The sequence below is a fragment of the Artibeus jamaicensis genome, unplaced genomic scaffold, assembly GCF_021234435.1.
Source record: "Artibeus jamaicensis isolate MK-2021 breed Jamaican fruit bat unplaced genomic scaffold, CSHL_Jam_final contig_452, whole genome shotgun sequence".
Lineage (NCBI taxonomy): Eukaryota > Metazoa > Chordata > Mammalia > Chiroptera > Phyllostomidae > Artibeus > Artibeus jamaicensis.
Genome location: NW_026521837.1, coordinates 5,627,748 through 5,650,867, shown reverse-complemented (window position 1 = coordinate 5,650,867; position 23,120 = coordinate 5,627,748). Strand labels below are relative to the sequence as shown.

Below are 23,120 nucleotides of genomic sequence, written 5' to 3'. Positions count from 1 at the left end.
TTTCAAATGCACATGGAACATTCTCAAAGATAGACCACATGATAGGACACAAAAGGAGCCTCAAAAAATTCAAGAAAATTGAAATCATACCAAGCATCTTCTCTGACCACAAGGGACTGAAATTGGAAACCAACCCCAAAGAAAAAAACCCAAAGCACCCAAAATCATGGAGACTAGATGGTATGCTATTAAACAATGAATGGATCAAGAGTGAAATTAGGGAAGAAATCAAAACGTTTCTGGAAACAAATGAAAATGATCTCACAACAACCCAAAACTTATGGGACACAGCGAAGGCAGTCCTGAGAGGGAATTTTATAGCAATACAGGCCTACCTAAAGAAGATAGAAACATTTCAAACAAACAACCTAACCCTACTCCTGCAAGAACTCGAGGAACAACAAAGACAGCCCAGAGCAAGCAGAAGGAAGGAAATAACCAAGATTAGAGCAGAATTAAATGACATAGAAACTAAAAGCACAATTCTAAGGATCAATGAATCCAGGAGTTGGTTCTTTGAGAAGATAAACAAAATAGGCAAGCCTTTAATAGGCTCATCAAGAAGAGAGAAGACACAAATAAACACAATCAGAAACAAAAGAGGAGAGATTACAACTGATACCACAGAAATAGAAGGAATTGTAAGAAATTACTATGAAGAACTGTATGCCAAGAAATTTGAAAACTTCGGGGAAATGGACACATTTCTAGAAAAATACAATCTTCCAAAACTCAATGAAAAAGAAGCAGAAAATCTAAATACACCAATAACAGCAAAATAAACTGAAGCAGTAATAACAAACCTCCCATCACACAAAAGCCCTGGACTAGATGGTTTCACAGGAGAATTCTACAAAACATTTAAGGAAGAGCTAACCCCTATTCTCCACAGACTATTCCAAAACATCCAGAAGGATGGAAAACTCCCAAATTCTTTTTATGAAGCCAGCATAATCTTAGCTTTAAAACCAGATAGAGACACAACGAAGAAAGAAAACTTCAGGCCAATATCGCTGATGAACATAGATGCTAAAATCCTCAACAAAATATTGGCAAATCGCATCCAACAATATATCAAAAAGATCATACACCATGACCAAGTGGGATTCATCCCAGGGATGCAGGGATGGTTCAGTATTTGCAAATCAGTAAATGTAATACATCACATAAACAAAAGCAAAGACAAAAACCACATGATCATATCAATAGATGCGGAAAAAGCTTTATAAGGTACAACATCCATTTATGATAAAAACACTCAGCAAAGTGGGAATAGAGGGAGCATTCCTCAATATAATAAAGGCCATATATGAGAGACCTACAGCCAACATCATACTCAATGGGCAAAAGCTAAAAGCTTTTCCACTAAGATCAGGAACAAGACAAGGTTGTCCACTTTCACCACTTCTATTCAATATAGTATTGGAAGTTTTAGCCACAGCGATCAGGCAAGAAAAGGAAATAAAAGGCATCCAAATAGGAAAGGAGGAAGCAAAACTGTCACTGTTTGCAGATGACATGATAGTGTACATGGAAAATCCTATAGACTCTACCCAAAAACTGCTCAAACTAATTAATGAATTTGGCAAAACAGCAGGTCACAAAGTCAATATCTGGAAATCAAAGGCATTTTTGTATACCAACAATGAATCAGCAGAAGTAGAAATCAAGGAAAAAATCCAATTCGATATAGCAAAAAGAAAAATAAAATATCTGGGAATAAACCTAACTAAGGAGGTAAAAGACCTGTATGCAGAAAACTACACCGCCCTGAAGAAAGAAATCAAGGAAGACACAAACAAATGGAAACATATACCTTGTTCATGGATAGGAAGAATTAACATCATCAAAATGTCCATACTACCCAAAGCAATATACAGATTCAATGCAATACCTATTAAAGTACCAATGGCATATTTCACAGACATAGAACAAACACTTCAAAAATTTATATGGAACCATAAACGACCTCGAATAGCAGCTGCACTTTTGAGAAAGAAGAACAAAGTAGGAGGGATCACAATACCTGCTATCAAACTGTATTACAAGGCCACTGTAATCAAAACAGCCTGGTACTGGAATAAAAACAGGCACATAGACCAATGGATTAGAACAGAGAGCCCAGAAATCAACCCAATTTTCTACAGTCAATTAATATTTGACAAAGGGGGCAGCAATATAAAATGGAGTAAAGATAGCCTCTTCAACAAATGGTGTTGGGAGAACTGGACAGCTACCTGCAAAAAAATGAAACTTGAGCACCAGCTTACACCATATACAAAAATAAATTCAAGGTAGATAAAAGACTTAAATATAAGCTGTGACACCATTAAAGTCCTAGAGGAGAACATTGCCAAGAAAATCTCAGATATTTCACGCAGCAACATTTTTACTGATATGTCCCCTAGAGCCAGGAATATAAAGGAAAGAATAAACAAATGGGATCTCATCAAAATAAAAAGCTTCTGCGTGGCTAAAGAAAACAGTATTAAATTAAAAAGACAACCAACTGTATGGGAAAACATATTTGCCAATGATACCTCAGACAAAGGTTTAATCTCCAAAATATACAAAGAACTTACAAGACTTCACTCTAAGAAGACATCTAACCCAATTAAAAAATGGGAAAAGGACTTGAACAGACACTTCTCCAAGGAGGACATACAGAATATCCAAAGACACATGAAAAAATGCTCAATATCGTTAGCTAACAGAGAGATGCAAATTAAAACCACAATGAGATACCACTTTATACCAGTCAGGATGGCTATCATAAACAAAGCAACAAACAACAAATGTTGGAGAGGTTGTGGGGAAAAGGGGACCTTAGTTCACTGTTGGTGACTGGATTGCAGACTGGTACAACCATTATGGAAAACAGTATGGAATTTTCTCAGAAAAATAAAAATCAACCTGCCTTTTGACCCAGCAATTCCACTGCTAGGATTATATCCTAAGAATCCTAAAACATCAATCCAAAAGAACCTATGCACCCCAGTGTTCCTAGCAGCACAATTTACAATAGCCAAGAGTTGGAAGCAACCTAGGTGCCCATCAGTAAATGAATGGATCAAAAAATTGTGGTACATATACACAATAGAATTCTTGCAGCAGAGAGAAAGAAGGAGCTACTACCCTTTGCAACAACATGGATGGAACTGGAAAGCATTATGCTGAGTGAAATAGGCCAGGTGCTGAAAGACAAATACCTTATGATCCCACCTTTAACAGGAAGCTAAACAACAAAACAAACAAGCAAGCATAATAAAAACAAAGACACTGAAATAGAGAACAAGGGGACAGTGACCAGAGGTGAGAGAGAAGGGAATTTAAGGGGAAAAAGGGGGAGGGATTTGGAGAAACAAATAGGAAGGACTCAGGGACGAGAACTAAGGGGGGCTGGAAATGGGAGGGAGGTGGGAGCAAGGGGCAGGGGAGGCTGGGATGGGAGAAATAGACAAAAAACTGTACTCGAAAAATAACTAAATAAAATTTTAAAAATCTGTTATGGAAAACCAAATATAGGTTACTCAAAAAATTAAAAATAGAATTACTATATGATCTAACAATTACACTTTTAGGTATATATTCAAAATAATTGAAAAACAAGATCTTGAAGAGATATGTTTGCACACCCAGGGTATTGAAGCATTATTCACATATGGTAGCCAACAGTTAGATAAAAGTAACTTAAATGTCCACCAACAGATGAATGAATGAATAAAGAAAATGTAATATATAAACCCATTGGAATATTATGAAGCCTTTAAAAGAAGGAAGTTCTGTCATATACTACAACATGGATGGACCTTAAGAACATTAAGCTAGGTGAAATAAGCTAGTCAGAGAAAGACATGTACTATATGATTTCATTTATATGAGATATCTAAATTAGTCAAACTTATTGAAATAGAAAGTAGAATATTGTTATGATGTGGTAGTCATTTCACAATATTTAAAACAATATCCACATGGTAATCACATTCAATTATATTTCAATAAAACTGAGAAAAATAAAATTTACCCTTAAAAAAAAGAATGTGGTTACCAGAAGGCGGGGGGTGGGGGACTTGCTGTTCAAGTGTTGGATGAGAATACAGCTTCAGTTTCGTAAGATGGAAAGGCTTCAGCCATCTGCTGCACAACAGTGTGTTCGTAGTTAACACTGCTGTACCGTACATTTAAAAATGGTTAACATGGCAAATTTTATAGAATATTATGTGTTCTGTGACAATTTAAAAGCTCTGTGGAATTTTGCTAAAGAGAAATTTACAACATGAAATGCAAATATGAAAAAAAAGGATTGAAATTTTATAACATAAGCATCTGTCTCAAATTAGAAAGAAGACAGTAAAAAGAAAACAAAAACAAGAATAAAATAAAATAAACAATGATTGCAGAAATTAATGGAATTATTTTACTAAAAAGTAAAAAAGGAGTCACAAAGGCAAACATTTTGGAAAAGACTAATAAAATTTATAAACTTACAGAAAGACTGGTTTAAAGAGACAGAAATAATGTAAATAATCATTACCACGAATATAAAATATAGATCTTGCAGACATTGAAAGGGTGTGCTGAACAATTTTATGCAAATAGATTTGAAAATAAGAGAGAAACTCTTTCAAAAACTCACATATGAAAACAAACATAACAGATAGGAATTGAATAGTTATGTAACTTAATCCATGAATAGAAATTGGTGGGAGGAGACTCTCCCTGGCATTTCTACAGCAAGGTTATCTTTTCAAGGATGTTTGCACAGCCAGCAGCTTTGGAAGCTAGGAACAGTGTCTCTCACTGTAGAGAGAGATCAAGGGTAGATTTATTTGCTTATTATGAAAATGTTTCCCTACAGAGCAAAATTTGATCAGGTTTGCTAGAAGCTCCTTAAAACGATTGAGTGTTCCCTAAGCTCACTAATCCTCAGCTGTGACACAAATAAATCACTGTGTGCAGAGTAGCCGCTTGGCCCAGCCTCTCTATCACTTTCTTGGGACTTGAAGGGAGGAGCTCATGCTGCCTGCTGCCTTGTGATAATAAACTGTCAAAATCCACTTGGGCTTGTTGTTTGCTTACCACAAACAACAATGGATCTATAGAAGTGTGGCAAATACTCACTGTTGCTTTAGGGACTGCTTGACTTAACAAAAACCTTCCCATAAAGCACATGTAGGTGTGGTTGCTTTCCTGGAATGAATGCTTCCAATCATTTAAGGAGGAATTAATGCCAGTATTAAGCAAAACCTCTCAAAGAAAAAAAACAGAGAAAACATTTCCCATCTTGTTTAATGAGGATATCATAACCTTGATACCAAAGCCCAAAGGATCTTAAAAGGAAAATTTTAGGCCAATCACCCTCATGACCATAAATGTAAAAAACTAAATGTTACAAACAAAATCCAGTAATATGCACTAATGATAATATACCACAAGTATTGAATTTCATTCAGAAATCCAAATTGCTTAACACTGAAGATAAATTAATATGATTTACTAAAATACAATAAAAAGATGATAGGACCATTTCACCAGATGTAGAAAAATCCCCTGATTAAATTCAAAATCTATTTAAAGTAACATGCTTAGCAAACTAAGAAAAGATGGCAACTTTCTTAACCTGATAAAAGTTGTTTTAAAAAATCCTGTACTGCACATCAAATTATCTTTAAAGGACATACCATTTTAAACATAACCACAATAGCATTATCTCACCTAGAAAATTTTTTTCTTTGTATCACCAAATATCCTACCAGTATTCAAATTTCTCAGATATTTTATGGATTATTTTTCTTACATAATCCAAATTAGATCTGTCCATTTCAATTGATCAGTATTCACAAAAACTTGTGAAAGGTCCGAGATGTTACCTTACTTGCATGCTAACAAGGTTTCATAAATTCATGCCATAGTTCATAAATTATAGCAGAATACATGAGTCAGAGACAACGAACTTTATTTGTCATGGCACAGTAAGCAGTATATGCTTCATCTTAGTGTTGGTTTGTTTTGCTACCCAGTCATACAAGGGCAGAGTGGAGTGTCCAGGTGGATGTGCACACAGTGGGCTTGGGTCACAGATGAAGAAACTCAAGATTAGGGAAACTTTAATCATTTAGAATGGACTGTAAGCACAACCTGCTGGCCTTGGCCTTCGAGGGAGAGATTGTCTTTATTATGGTAGACAGAAAGCAAACCTCTGTTCCACTCTGGAGGGACAAACTATCTCTGTCTTCTATCTTTGTTTACTATAAAAAATATCTTTGAAAAATGGTCTAGAACCAAAAGATGCTTAATACCTCTGCTCATGGGACATGAAGAAACACAGGAGACCCAGGGAGAACAGTATCCCAATAGATGGGTCTGTTGAGTGTATTTGATATACAGGTTCTCCTTCCATCCCTTTTTTACCCCTACCCTCCACAACTTATTTATTGAAGAAACTAGGCCAATAGAATGTTATCAGCCTACAATTTGCTAATTGAATACCTGTGGTTTTTTAACAGTCCTTTGCCTATTTTATTTCCTGTAAATTAATAAAGCCATGACCAGATTCATGTTTGACCTTTCACATGAATACTTTATAAGTAGCAGTATGTCTTTTGTCAGGAGATGCACCATGACAGGATGTGTCCTTTCTGTGAAGTTAGAAGCCATTGATGATTGTTAATTTTCTAGGGGTTACAAAATGGTGATGCCCTAATTCTTTAACACTTCCTTCATTTACTGGCTGCAAAACATAAAAAAAGTCTTTCATCACTTTTTTTGGTGACTTTGATATTCAGTTCACACAAGAAAGGGTGGTTAAATGCTGGATTCTTTTATTTAATAGCTTTCCAGATATGGGTTGGTGTCCTAGTGTCCTCTGAAGGTAATCAGTGGAGTGTCATTATAAACTCATAGAATTAAGTGTATTTGACATTGCCAGTATTGGCCACATTATTAAAATTTCAAAGAGGGTTTTTTATAGAACTGGGAAGGTGACTCTAAGATATGGAAATGCTAAGGGCATAGAACACATATTCATGAGCAAAAATAAGGAGGAAGGACTTGCTTTATGAAATAGAAAGACACTGTTAAATAACAAAATTAAGATAGTACATTATTGGTACAAGAATTGAAAAATACATTAAAGGAATGAACACATAGTCCCCAAATAGATTTATGTTTATAAACATTTGACTTACAACAAATGTAGTATTAAAACGAGAAGACAATTTAAAAAAAACAATGCTACAACTGGGTATTCAGATGGAAAACAAAATAATACCTGACTCGTACACCATATACAAAAATGCATCTCAGATGTATTGAAGCTCTAAATGGGAAAGAACAATAAAGTTCCTTCAAGATAATTAAGAAGAATATCTTAATAAACTGGAATAGGAAAAGATTATTTGGATGATGCAAAAAGCACACATATAAATGAAAGGATGAATAAACTACATTATATTGAAATTAATAACTTTCATTGATCAAAAGACACCTCTAAGAGAGTTAAGAGGCAAGCCTCAGAGTAGGAGATATTTTTGCAATACATATACTCTTCAGAAGGCTCAATTTCAAAGGTATACAAAGGGACCCTAGGCATAAATAAGAAAAGACAATGCAAATAAAAAATATAGAGTAGCCTTGGAATTTATAAGAGAGCCATCTAAATGACAATAAAGAAATGGTAAGATGTTTAACCGATTAGTAATCTAGAAAGGCAAAACAGAACTGTCACTACAAACTTAGAAAAGAACGACAGGGCAAAGGGCGAGTGGAGCGTGAGCTACTGGAACTCTCATACATCACTCATGGGAAATGATATGTAGTCACCTTGGGAAGCAATCTGGCAGTATCTGCTATGATTGAGGATGAGAATAATTATAATTAGGGTTACCAAATAAACTTTTATCCAAACTAGAATATTGTTGAAAGAGAAAGGGTGGAGCTAAAAGTAATTAAAATTACATAATGTTTGAGATATTTATTGCCTTAACAAGTGGATTTTTTACATTAGAAGACCTATAAAATACTTCTATTCAAAAATCATTTGCAAAAGTAATTTTTTCTAAGAAGTAATAATAATTTTAATCGAAACCTCATTTTATTGATGATATTTTATTAATGGCAATAAAATATAGAAATAGTTGTAGATTTACAGTATACACTAGATTACAAAGACACCAAATTAAGAACTTCAAAATATTCTTTACAGCAGGATGCTTTATCCTTTATATTCACATATATTTGAGACCCACCTAATGATGTGCAGTTTCCCATGTTTTCTGTGAACCCTACCATACTAGCTTCAGACACATCACAGCTTTAGCACTGGCCTGGGACAACTAGCCTCAACACTGACTGTTCAGCTGGTGATTGCATTTTCCCACTATCCCCTGGGGCTGGGAGGAGTTTGCTTCAGTAGCCACCAATGTCTAAGCACACTTTGTTTTATGACTGAGTGACCAATATGCTATGCTTGAAAGGGGCATGTTAGTTTTACTGTCTCTGAAAACGGATGGAAAAGAGAATTGCGATGTCAATGGTTATCTTTCAGACTAACCACTGTCAAAGTGAGCACCGTATTTACCACATGTGTTCCACGCAGGCCGAGATGAAACCATGGTAGAAACTGGCAGTATAAAATGGAAGTCTACTAAACCCTCCTTGGCTTATTTTCATGCAAGTTATATTCTGAGAGGGAGAGAGAATGAAAATAAACATCTTTTCTTAATTCATTTGGTGGCAAGTTTTGAGCTGAATTACTGTGAAATTCTTCATAGTCTCTCTCATGTAAGAATATTTGTTTTCAGCAATAATGTTAATATGATTGATTATGGGGTTATTACTCTAGATCCTTCTGGAATGATATATAATATGTATAGGATGCCATTATGTTTATATAATGAAGAAAATTTGGAACTTTCAAGTACCTCTGGCCTCAGGGTTTCAAGGAAAGGACTGTGGACCTGTGTAACTAACAGCTCATAAAGAAATGGGAAAGGGGAATATTTGTCCATATTTCAAGAGTATTATGTGAGTGTTAGGGACTGAATAGTGTCTCCTATGAATTCATATGTTGAAGTCCCAGCCCGGGGTACTTCGGAATGTGACCTTATTTTGAGATAGTGTCTGCAGAGGTAATAAGGTTAAGATGAGGTCCTTGGGGTGGGTTTTGTTGCTGCAGCCCTAGGAAATGAATACAGCAAGTATGTGAATGTTCTGTAGGAAACACAGGGAGGGATTAGTGTGCTTCTAGCTTCAAGTAAATAGTATAAGAAAAAAGTGGCTTAAAAATTACAACTGGAGATAAATAGTTCCAGGGTTGTTTCAGTTTTTGGAGGCATGGAGTTCTACCTAGGGCAGTCTCAGAAGCTGCTTCTGAGACCTGATGAAGCCAGGTCACATGTCCATTCGCAGCAGCAAGGAAGGCTGAAAAGAGCGACTACAGCCTGTTCCACTATCACACCCATTCTCAAGAATTGAATTAGTGCATATACACTGGTAAACAGGGGAATGATGTCAGTATAATGTGGAAATTGTGTTGGTATAGCAAAAGAGCAGTGTATAGCAATGTAGCAGGAGAGAATTCAAAGCCCTCAGTAAGAAAGGTCAAATCCTTTGGCAGTACCAGCAGAAGCCCAGTTAACTTTTTAAAAAGAAAAGTAAAAGTGTGTGCCTGTACCCAGGGGCACCCTCCCCAGAGAGGGACCTCTAAGCCCCAGGTTTATACAGCTCTAAGCTGTGGCTGATTTCATTTCTATGCCCATTTTATTAGTAGCCTCCCTGGCTCAGAACTCCATAATATTTTCTATATTGTTTTTCTTTAAAAAAATAACTTTCATTATAGTACAATGTATATAGAGAAAGATGTATGAACCATAAGTGAGTATTATGGAGAATTGGGGAGTTGGGAGGTAAATATATATTTTTTGCAATCACTCATCTTTATCTTTGGGGGAAGATCATTACTCTTCCTTCACTAATGATTTTCTGGGTTTGAGAACAAGGTCTTTAGTGGGTGAAGAAAGTTTTTGTAGCTTTTTATGAGTGGTATTGGTAGTATCTTCTAGGTTTTTGTCTAATTAAATATTACTTAAGGATGGTCTTTCTGCTCAGTCTTCTTATTTCAACTAACAAACTGCTTTACAACTAAACCTTGATACTTTACTAAAAGACTGTGCTGATACTCTGGAATTTTACAGTTGAGAAAAGCAATAATCTGTGGGACACATCTCCCAGGTGCATGGAGCCGTGGGTTGAGAACTGAAACAACAGGACCCATGTAAAGTCTACACTGTTTTAATGCATTTTTATTATATTCTCAGTGATCTCAGCCATGTTGAGCTGCATGGCTAGGGCTTTTCCGGTTATATCTTGAAATACTCATTTTTCTTTTTGTTAGTGATCTTGTCAAAAGCTGCACAAGTTTTTAATCATCTTTACCTCCATTTTTCCTACAGACCCTGTCATTCCTAGTCTTATAGACAACAAGGATTTCCAGTAATGATGTTTATGGCAAAAACAACTGAACCTGACCTTTTCTGTCTCTGTCGCAGAAACATGGCTATGCCAGCTTCAAGTAGTGGAGGGACATGATTTTGGGGTAGAGCACAGCAATGTCTGTCTCACAGCACATATGAACATAATTAACCTTGCTGCCACAGGTTCAGTGTTTAACATGATGATGGTGGTTTAGAGAAAAAGTAAAACTTGCTACCCCAAATGTGGAGACTGACAGTAAAATTTAATTGGTATTATATTGTCTTTCAAGTGCAATTTGTATTGTGACTAACAGATTTGTGTAAAAGGCTTGTTGTGGCTTTGTGGCTCCTCCTTGGAATCCTGTGGGTGTGAGAGAAAGGAATGAGTAGCTGGTCAAACAGGTTAACAAAGCATTTTTGTTTATATACAGCAAATCTTTGAACAGCTGTAGACTACAAAAGCTGCTTAGAAATGTGGGCATCAGTATCCCTTGGGCAGTAGTTAGGCATTCCAGGGCAATTTTGGAGTGGAGAATAACTGCTAACACCCAGGAAGGCCACAGACTTCTAGAAGTAGGTTTCCTTGCAGGAGCTTGGAGCACACGGACAAACTGGGCCAGCCTGGGAAACAGGAGTCACATGATCCCCTCCATCTGACCTACCCCAGGCACTAGAACCTATGCTGCTGGGCCACAGAGGAATAATGGGGAATTCTTCAAGTGTACTTCTCCACATGCAGCCAAGAAAAAAGTGATCAATCATATTTTAAATAGTAAAATTCCTTTCACATCTCCCTCACTAGTAGTCTATCAGATTCTCCTTCAAGGTCACCAATGACTATTACTTCACTTTCCATAGAATTTATTGTATATTAAGAGAATGGGTTCTGGAGCCAGACTATCTGGGTTCAAGTCCGTTATTCTACTCAAGCAAATATCTGACCTTGACCCAGTTACTTAACACCCTGTGTCTCAGTCCCTTCATTCGGAAAATGGGGGTAACTAGTAACTAATATGTAACATCAGGCATATATAAAAGGTCTGCCCTGGAGGTATCCAGCTATGCAGTGTGAAAAATTAAGACATTTATTGAAGAAGATACAAGATATAAGAAACATTGTACATAGGACAATGATGCCTCAGTCCCCTTTAAAGTAGGCACCTTGGGACCTCACACAGTTCTCCCAATCGCCATTAGTTGCCCCATCAAATTTTCCTGAATTTCACTGACAGTCTAAAATCTTCCTTTTCAAAGGTGATTTTAGTTTTGGGAAAAGCCAGAAGTCACAGGGTGCCAAATCTGGCTGTAAGGGGGCTGAGTCACCTGGGTGATTTGATGTTTTGCCAAAAAACTCTGTACAAGATGTGATGCATGAGTGGGCATGTTGCCATGATGAAGCTGCCAATCACCAGTTGCCCATAGCTGCAGCCTTCTGAGTCATATGAATAGTTTCCATGGAGGACTGTTCAAGTTTAACTCAAAATGCTTGATGCAGATTTGTTGCTCTACTCATTCAGTCATTTGAATGAGATGGCCACACAGTACACATACTCATTAAATGGTGTCTACTGCCCCCACTGACTACAAGTTGTCATTGTTCACCCATGCACATTCCAGTCCACTATCCTTGGCTGCCAGATTATTCATGTCATGCAAACCATTCTTGTTACATTCACAATAGTTGAATTTTTTCTGGACAGATTGTATGTGTGTGTGTGTGTGTGTATATATATATATATATATATATATATATATATATATATATATATATATATAATATGACCATGAATATATTATATGGTCATATAATATATTCAAGGTTTATATATATTATCAGAACAAGTACTTCAAATGCTTCAGATAGAGTTGACTTCACCTCCAGCTTCAGGGAAGGGCTTGTGATTTAGTGTTGATGAATCAAAGTGGCACATTCCCCTGACCATGTGCTTGGTATAGAGTTGGGCATGAAACCTTATCAGAGACAGTGGGAGATAAATGTTTTGCTAGGCCTATTAGGAAAAGCACAGGCATTTTCTTCATAGGATATGAACCTGTGACAGTGTAGCTCTGCAGCTATGGGTAGCAATTTGGCAGCACCTAAAGAAAAAAGCTGTGGCATATATTTGTTATTCTTTTTAGCCACTCAGCATCTTTGAACAACTTTTCTATATTAAAGAGTTCCCCAATTTATGAGACCACCTGCCTTTATAAAAGGTGGATTCTTAGCTTCTTAGTCTTTCTTGCCTTAAAATATGTGTTCCATCTTTGTCCAATCAGATACTTGCTTGTCGGGTTTTTAATTAGGAACCAATGAGGAAAAAAAAAAAAAAGACTCCATTCTGAGAAGGCAGTGACAGCTATATAACATTTCTAGAAGAACCAATAGCAGTGGTTTTAGCAGGCAAATCGGCATCTGGGATGGGAACTGCTAGGTCCAGTTGTTCTGGCAGTGGTGTGTCCAGTGTGCTGGGTCTTCATGGGATTGAAGATGTGTTTCTGACAACATCTCCAAATCTAGTTCTGAAGTCTTTCTAGAAATATTGTAAGTTAGTTGAAATCTCTCTATATTTTTTTTTTGCTTGAATTAACCCTAGTTGGTTTTTTTTAAAAATTATTGATGCCCTGGCTGGTGTAGCTCAGTGGGTTGTGCGCGGACCTGCAAACCACACAATCACAGTTTGATTCCCAGTCAGGGCACATGCCTGGGTTGCAGGCCAGTTCCCAGCAGGGGACACACGAGAGGCAACCATACATTGATATTTCTCTCCCTCTCTCCTTCCCTTCCCCTCTACAGATAAATAAATAAAATCTTTAAAAAAATTATTGATGAGAGAAAGAGAGAGAGAGGAATACTGATTTGTTGTTCCACTTATTTATGCATTCATCAATTGCTTCTTGTATGTGCCCTGACTGGGGAATCGAACCCACAACCTTGGCATATCAGGATGACACTCTAACCAACTGAGATACCCAGCCAGGGCCATAGTTGGTTTTCATTGCTTGCAACTGAGAATTTTAAGTAACACAATTAAAAAGAGAGAAGAGGTTCAGGAGATAGAGACTAGGTCTTGGTGGCATGTGGGTTCCTGAATTTATCCACAGCTGAAGCATTAGTTAGGCATCAAACAATCCCTTTGATGTTTTAAGTTACATGAACCAAAGAATTCTTTTCCTTAGGCAAGTTTGGGTTGGGTTTTTAAAACTTGCAACAAAGATATTCCTAACAGTTACAATATTGTACTTTATTCTTGTGTCCTTTATTTATTTTTTATGATTTTGTGATAAAATTTAAAATGAATAATACTTCTAAAAAACCAACCCTTATTATTCTCATAGAGGGTATTCATTATTCTATTTTTTCTTAATTTCTAGGTTTTTGTTTATTCTAAATATATTTATTTTATTGATTATGCCATTACATTTGTTCTATTCCCCCCTTCATTCCCCTCCACCCTGCACAACCCTCCCCCACCATTCCCCCCTTTAGTTCATGAACACGTGTCTCAAGTTCTTTAGATTCTATATTTCCCCTACTATTCTTACCCTCCCCCCTATCTATTTTCTATCTACTGTCTATGCTACTTATTTTCTGTACCTTCTCCCCCCTTCTCCTTCTCCCACTCCCCTGTTGCTAACCCTCCATGTGATCTTCATTTCTATGGTTCATTCCTGATCTAGTTGTCCTCTTAATTTGCTTTTGTTTTAGGTGTGGTTGTTAATAACTGTGAGTTTGCTGTCCTTTCACTGTTCATCTTTTTTATCTTCTTTTTCTTAGGTAAGTCCCTTTAACATTTCATATAGTAAGGGCTTGGTGATGAAGAACTCCTTGAATTTGATCTTATCTGAGACGCACTTTATCTGTCCTTCCATTCTAAATAAAAGCTTTGCTGGATAGAGCAATCTTGGATGTAAGTCTTTGGATTTCATGACTTGGAATATTTCTTTCCAGCCCCTTCTTGCCTGTAAGGTCTCTTTTAAGAAATCAGCTGACAGTCTTATGGGAAATCCTTTGTAGGTGACTGTCCCCTTAGCTCTTGCTGCTTCTAGGATTCTCTCCTTCATTTTAATCTCGGCTAATGTAATTATGATGTGCCTTGGTGTGTTCCTTCTTGGGTCCAACTTCTTTGGGACTCTCTGAGCTTCCTGGATTTCCTGGAAGTCTATTTCCTTTGCCAGATTGGGGAAGTTCTCCTTTATTATTTGTTCAAATAAGTTTTCCACTCATGGCTGTTCCTCTTCCCCTTCCAGCACTCCTATAATTTGGATGTTGGAGCGTTTAAAGATGTCCTGGAGGTTCCTAAGCCTCTCCTCATTTTTTTGAATTCTTGTTTCTTCATCCTTTTCTGTTTGGTCATTTTTTTCTTCCTTCTGGTCCACTCCCTTGATTCGAGTCCCAGTTTTCTTTCTATTACTTTTAGTTTCCTGTGCATTTCCATTCATTTCAATTAGTTTAGCCTTCATATGTTCCTCTAATTTGTGACTAAAATCAACCAGTTCTGTGAGCATCCTGATCACCAGTGTTTTGAACTGTGCATCTGAAAGTTTGGCTATTTCTTCATCGCTTAGATTTATTGGCTCTGGGGCTCTGAGTTCTTCTTGCGCCATGTTTTGATCTGTTTGTGCCTGTTACATATGAGGAGAGGTGCCTTAGATCTTCACCAGGGTAGGGCCACCCAGGTTGCTGGTTTGTGATGCTGTATGTGGGGGGCGGGGTCAGAGAGGAAGCGATGAAAGTTCTCTCTGCTCCCAGGGTCCGCCTCACCACTGGCCCCCACCTGTTTATCTGAGCGCAAATGTGCGAGCCCGCTGCCCTGTGCCAGGGCCTGCGTGGTCTGTCTCAATGCTCATCTCTTCACTGGTTTATCTGCGCGCAAATGGGGGACTGCAGACAGCCAGCTGTGCCGCACCTTCCCTGGGTTCCCCCGTAGCTACTCCACACCTGGGATCCCCGCCCTTGGCTGCCTGCACCCCCCGGAGGTTGGGGAATCTTTTTTGCCTGACCTGCTCTGCTGCTGGCTTTGCCCCTCTCACTGGTTTAGCTGAGCAGCTCGTTGTTTTCAGACTCTGTATTGTTCGATTTTCTGTGGTTTGGTTGCATTTATTGTTGTTAAAACTTTATCGTTTTTAGATTTGGTTGTGCGAGGAAGCAAAGTGTTTTCACTTATGCCTCCATCTTGGCTCATTATTCTATTAATAAGGCCAGACATTTGTTTGCTCTTTTTGAAAAAATTTTCCCCCTTGTTTTGATTCCAGAAAGAGGGGAAGGGAGGGAGAAAGAGAGGTAGGGAGATATTCATTGAGAGATAAACATTGATTGGTTGCCTCTGACTGGAGACCAAACTCACAACTCAGGCATGTGCCCTGACTGGGAATTGAACTCACAACGTTTCAATTTGCAGGGCAACACCCAACCAACTGAGCCACATCATCCAGAGCTGTTTTCTCTTTAATATCAAATAAAATCAGAACAGAATTTAATACTAACTCTCGCCTAGCCTATAAATACTTCGGTTGTTTTAACTTCTCATTTTCTTTTTAAAATTTATTCATGGGAATTAAAATAAAACACATGATTTTTCTATCTGGTTTCTCAGTTCTATTAACTTAAAAACAATCTTCATACTTACTATTCACATTTCAACATCAAAAATATACACAGTTGCATACACATTTATAATAATCTACCTACATTATACTGTAGAAACAGAAAATACACATGCACTCAAATTGATGGTCTCCTCTCAGTGGAAGTGTTTCTAGACTCCAGAGTATAATTTGCTGAAATGTTTGACATTAGATTCCTTTTTTTATGTCATTATAATTTCTGGCATATGTATTTTATATAAATTATAAATGTTGGGAAAGATATTGCTTTCCTCCTTTACAAAGTTATTGCTTCTCAATGTTTGTGAAATACAATTATACACTTTATTTTAAAACTTTTTTCAAAACAAGTTCATGTGGGTCAATGAATTTACACACTGGGATGTGATTTGGATGTTCATCAAACCAGTTAACCAAGATGAAACCAAAATGAAAATGTCAAATTGTTTGAATGGCTATGTCAGGGTTATTTAGAAATAAAATTTAAGAGCATGTTGGTATAATGTACTGACACAAACATAATACTGGACTTATTTTTATTCTTTGGGTTTAAAAATGTAGTTGATTCTTAACTACAGTAAGTAAATGCATGAACATTGATTGTTAAAGGACTAAAATTATATAAAAATTATAAAAGAAAAAAGTATTCACAATGTTACCATCAAATTAAACTACTATTTTAAAAATATACTTTATTGATTATGCTATTACAGTTGTCCCACTTTTCCCCCTTTATTCCCCTCTGCCCTACATACCCCCTCCCAACTGCATTCCCCCCCACTTTTAGTTCATGTCCATGGGTTATACATATAAGTTTTTTTGCTTCTACATTTTCTACACTATTCTTAACCTCCTCCTACCTACCATGTATGCTACATGTTTTGTAGACATATTTTGTAGCAAGCATGGTAGGCTACGTGTATTTTGTACCTACCATTTATGCTACATAACCTGTACCTTTTCCCCCACTCTCCCCTTTCCCTTACCTGCTGATAACCCTGTGTGTGATCTTCATTTCTGTGATTCTGTTACTGTTCTAGTTGTTTTCTTAGTTGTTTCTTTTTTTTTAGGTTCAATTGTTGATGTGAGTTTGTTGTCATTTTGCTGTTCATATTTTTGATCCTCTTTTGTTTCTTAGATAAGTCCCTTTAACATTTCATATAATCAGGTCTTGGTGATGAAGAACTCCTTTAGCTTTACTTAGTCTGGGAAGCACTTTATCTCCCCTTCCATTCTAAATGATAGCTTGGTTAGATAGAGTAATCTTGGATATAGGTCCTTGCCTTTCATGACTTGCAATACTTTTTCCAGCCCCTTCTTGCCTGCAAGGTTTCTTTTGAGAAATCAGCTGATAGTATTCTGGGAACTCCTTTGTAGGTAACTGTTTCCTTTTTTCTTGCAGCTTTTAAGATTCTCTGCTTATCTAGAGGCTAAGTAGAACTGCATGCCTGAGATTGACTCGCACAGCACACTGAGAGACTAAGTGGCTGATTGGAGCCACACGCCTGACACTGAGTGGCTGAGTGAAATAGCGCACCTGAGATTCACTTTCTTTGTATGCCCAGAGGCTAAGGGGCTGATTTGAGCCAGGTAGCTCACAGAAGATCTGGGCCAGAGGCTGGGCATCTGTGAATATTGCAGCCCAGACTAGGTCCCCATCCTCTCAAAACCATAGGAAGGGAGAAAAGTGAAGCCCAGCTCCCCCCGCTTCCTGTGGCATCCAGGAAGACCAGCAGAACATGCTGAACAGGTTTAAAGTCAGCAGGAGGCTTATTTTTTTCTTTCCTCTCTCTTTTTATCCTTTTTTTCTTTCCCCAAGTGAGGCAATAAGATGTGGAGTTACAAAGGATCCACAGACAGATCAAAAGGGGGAGCACAAGGCTAGCCCCCAAAATTAAGAAACTCGAGACAAATTTACTTTGTGGTTCCACAGAGCTGATATTTTATTGTCTATGTGTATTATTTTTTTATTATTTTTACCACTTTTATTTTATTAGTATTTTTTTCTCTTCCTTATATTTTCTCATTTTATTTCCCTGTTTAATTGCATTGTTTGACTGGTTTTCCTTATTCTCTCTTTATTGTATACTAATTTACCATCTTTTACTGCACTCATGTACCAATAACACACTATTCTTGATCAGGTACTTTTTGCTCTGGTTATCCAAATCATATATTTCTTGTCATATTATTTTTCCAGCACTATTGTAAATAATTGTTGTTCCATAAAATTGTAAATACTACATACTATATACATATTACAATTTTATGGAATAACAACCCTCCCTGATCTTAGCCCACTTCACTTTATTCCTGAGCATTATTTTTGTTCTGGTTAACTCTATGCATAACTCACACTATGCCTACTTTCTATCCTTTACTCTCACTATATCTCATCATCTAACCTTGCATAAGCACTCTGTTTTCTGGATTCAGCTCACAGTCCTTCTCCCCTCTAACAAGAGTCTTACCACTCTTTCACTTTTTATGAAAGAAAGGTGGCTAGTTGGGTAAATTTTCACAGTTAATGCTATACTTATCCAAAGAATCTCCTATCTCTTCTCTACTTGCTGGTAGTTTAAATCCCATAAAAATGCTCTCCCACTGTTTTAATCCATTTTGCCTACAACCTGCCATTATCACATACAAGAATAGGTGGGAACCGCAAACATCAGTATACCTGCTGGAGGAGAGAAATCACCAACAAAGAAACCACCAAAAGGCAAAAACATGAGCACAACAAGAAAGCCCACACAAAGAGAAGAAAGGGCAAACCTAGAGCCTCCAGACGAGGGGATCAAAGAGATCACACCGCTGAACCTCATAGAATTCCTATTATGGAAGTTCACCCTACAAAGACAGCTAGCAAAGCAAAACATCAGGAAGCACAGAAACAAACAAAGGAGTCACCTAAAATGGGGAGATAGAGAAAGAACAATCAAAAGGAATGGAAGACTCCCCACTAAAACAGCTAAACAAAATGCATGTAACCAAACTATCAGATATAGAATGAAAAATAATGGTTATGAAGATGCTCAAGAAATTCACAGATAAATACAAGGAACTGAGTGAGAACTACAACAGTATAAAAAAGAAAATAGAAACTATGAAGAAAAAACAGGGAGAAATGAACAATAAAATCTCAGAAATAAAAAACACATTGGAAAGAATTACAAGCAGGCTGAATGTAGCAGAGGATCGAATCAGTGAGCTGGAGGACTAGGTAGAAAAAAACACCCAGAAAGAGCAATAAAAGGAAAAGAGACTCAGAAAGAATGAACAGTTGGTAAGGGAGCTGCAAGATAATATGAAACATAATAATAACCGTATAATAGCAATACCAAAAGGAGAAGAAGAAGAGAAAGGAATAGAAAACCTGTTTGAAAAAGTAATGATGGAAAACTTCCCTAATTTTATGAGAGAAAAAGTCACACAAATCCAGGAAACACAGAAAATCCCAATCAAGAAGAACCTAAAGAGGCCCACTTCAAGACACATCAAAATTAAAATGGCAAAATTCCAAGACAAAGAGAGAATCTTTAAGGCAGCAAGGAATAGACAGGGAGTAACATACAATGGAGCCCCAATAAGGCTAATAGTGACTTCTCAATGGAAACACTTCAAGCCAGAAGAGAATGGCAAGAAATATTTCAGGTAATGAGAACCAGAGGCCTGCAACCAAGACTACTCTATCCAGCAAGGCTCTCAATGAAAATGGAAGGCCAAATAAGGAGCTTCCCACACAAGAGAAGTCTACAAGAATACACTTCCACCAAACCAGCTCTGCAAGAGATGCTAAAGGGACTGCTTTAAGAAAAGGAAGAAAAAGAGTGAGAGAGAGAAGAACATAGGTACAAAAAATGGCAATGAATAAGTACCTATCAATAATAACCGTAAACATAAATGGGTGAAATGCTCCAATCAAAAGACATAGAATAGCTGAATGGATAAGAAAGCATGACCCACACATATGCTGCCTACAAGAGACCCACCTCAGGACAAAAGACCTACATAGACTGAAAGTGAAGGGATGGAATTAGATATTCCAAGCAAATGGACAGGGGAAAAAAAGCTGTAGTAGCAAAACTCATATCAGACAAAATAGACTTCAAAAAAAGGGCCATAGAAAGAGATCCAGAAGGTCACTTCATAATACTCAAGGGAAGAGTCCATCAAGAAGACATAAACATTGTAAATATATATGCACCCAACATAGGAGCACCCAAATACATAAGAAAATCTTTGAAGACTTCAAGAAAGATATTTATAGCAACACTTATAGTAAGGGATTTTAATGCCCCACTGTCAAAAAGGGACAGATCTCCCAAACAAAATATCAACAAAAACATTGTGGCATTGAACAATGCCCTAGATCAAATGGCCTTAACTGATATATATATAGTCTTTCTTCCCAAAGAAGAAAAATACACATTCTTCTCAAATGTACATGGGACATTATAAAAGTTAGATCACATGATAGGACACAAAACAAGCCTCAACAAATTCATAAAAACTGAAATTATATCAAGCATTTTCTTAGACTATAAGGGACTGAAACTAGAAACCAACCTGAAGTAAAAAGCTCAAAAACACTTAAACTCATGGAGATTGAATAGTGTGCTATTAAACAATGAATTGGGTCAAGAATGATATCAAGGAAGAAATCAAAAAGTTTCTGGAAACAAATGAAAATGAACTCACAACAACTCAAAAGTTACAGATACAGTGAAGACAGTCCTGAGAGGGAGGTTTATAGCAATCTATACATATGTACATACCTATAATGAAGCATATTTATAAATTAGTCATAATAAAAGAATAATGTCTAATAAAATATAGCAATTATAATAATATACAGTAATAAAAGTTATATGAATGTTGTCTTTCACAATACCTTACTGTACTGTACTCACCCTTCTTATAATGATGAAATGAGATGTTACAATACCTATATGATAAGATAAAGAGAAATGAATGATGTAGGCATTATGTAGTGTTAGGCTACCACTGACCTACTGATGATACAGCTATAGACTAATATGTGGGTAGCATATAGGGTGCAGGTACAGTGGAAAAAGCAATGATTCATGTACTGAGCTGGACAGAATGAGACAGTGTGAAATTTCATTATGCAACTTAGAATGTTGCACAATTTAAAACTTATACATAGTTTAGTTCTGGAATTTTCCATTTAATATTTTCAGATGGTGGTTCACTGGGGGTAATTGAAGAAGCAGAAAATAAAACCACAAATAAAGGAGGACTACTATATAGGAAGACAGATGACCTCACCACCCAAAACTAATTCTCTCTGTAACTGTGATGATTTCTTTTTTGTGTCAATATTGCTAGACTATATTGTCCAGTGTTCTGTAAGGGTATTTTTTAGATGTGATTGACATTTACAATCAGTTGACTTTGAGTAAAGCATATGGGGTGTCAAACTCATTTTCACTGGGGGCCACATCAGCCTCATGGTTGCCTTCAAAGGGCTGAATATAATTTTGGGACTGTGTAAATGTAATTACTCCTTAACTAGGGGCAAGGAGCTTGGTGCTGCCGCTGGGTAGAAACAAGGTGCTGGGCAGGATAAAACAAGGTAGAGGGCTGGATTCCACCTGTGAGGCTTGCGTTTGCCACCTGTGCTCTATAATATGGGTGAACCTCTTCCAATCAGTTAAAAACCTTAAGGTCAAAGACTGAGGTTTCCTGAAGAAGGAGGAATTGTCTCAAAACTGCAACTTGGAAATTCTGCTTGAGTTTTGAACCTTTCGAATCAAGATTGCTGGCCTACTCCATAGATTTTGGACTTGCCTTTATCCACAATTATGTGAGTCGCTTCTTTATAAAAATAAATCTCTCTCTCTCTAGGTATGTATGTCTAGCTTATTAATACTATTTCTCTGGAGATCCCTAACTTACACAGTGATTTTGGTTAAATGACCTCAAGTTTTCATTTCTTCAGTTGAAGGTTAGGAGCTGAAATTATATCAGAGATTCCCACACTATAGTCTGTAGATCAGAGTCCATGTTGGATAAAGTTTTACCCAGTCTGTGATTAAAGAGAAAACAAGTTGGTAAGCTTTTCAGATAACCAGATTTATTCAAATATATTTTTCTCTCTCATTTTCCCCTGAAGATTATAGCCTTCTATTTTCTTTTGGATGAAAATATACTCTGTTTTATAAATTGATGATGATGGTTGATGGTAGTTGTATATTCTGTCTTGTTTTTCAATCTACCAGACAAAATACAAAGTTTGCAACTTTAATTCAGTTACCAAATTTGAAAAACTTTTGCTAGTTAACACAATTAAATAATTCTAGGAGCCACTGCCTTAGATGATCCCTTTCAACTCTGAAATTCTAAAATTCTAAGGTAAGATATTAGAGACACAGAGGAGTAAAATACTCACCTGGATAGAAAGTCACAAATTAAAAAAAAAATAAAAAAGAAACACAAAATATCATGAAGATAAATAAATTATTTGTAGATGTGTAGCTATTTTAAATTATTAATGCCACCTACCATTTGTAAACAGGATAGAGGCCAGTTCACTGTGGATTCATAAAATATGACATTTCTGTTCTGCTGGTGAACCTTTCAGCTTTAATTCCTGGTAGAAGTTAACATTTAACATGACCTTAGTTGAGCCTCTGAATTTCTTTCATGGTTAGGTAAAAGAGATTATGTAAAGCAGCTTCATGATTCTCACTGTTTTCTATTTGATGGAGTAGAGTAACCAGAAAGCCAGAACCTGTAGAAAGAGCGGGTATATTCCCTCTTCCTCTTCCTCTCCAGAAGCCTAGTCTCCTCATGCATGGGCAGCATAAACATTTAAGGAAAACTGGTTTCCCCTATAGTTGGTTTTAAAATTCAGCCTTGCCACTCACTAGGTAGTAAAAACCAATCCGTACTCTTTTAATAGATTACTCTTCAATGGATATTTGGTGAAATTATAACTATGGTGACTTGCTTGTAAGCAAATAATGGGTAAATTTAAAGAATTGTGTAAGCAGGATTCAAATTAGGGATTTAGTGTTT

The 23,120-nt window shown here is 36.8% G+C and overlaps 1 long non-coding RNA gene across 1 annotated transcript in view; it reads right to left on the bottom strand.

Moving 5' to 3' along the window:
• The window catches only part of LOC128627593 (uncharacterized), a 69,069-nt gene extending 46,421 nt beyond the window's left edge, over positions 1 to 22,648 (bottom strand). The window contains exons 1-3 of the long non-coding RNA XR_008391841.1: positions 22,605 to 22,648; positions 21,999 to 22,314; positions 20,990 to 21,024 (exon numbers count right to left, since the gene is read on the bottom strand). This is a non-coding gene — a long non-coding RNA (uncharacterized LOC128627593). The remainder of the gene's footprint in view (positions 1 to 20,989; positions 21,025 to 21,998; positions 22,315 to 22,604) is intronic.
• Between the last annotated feature and the right edge of the window lie 472 nt (positions 22,649 to 23,120).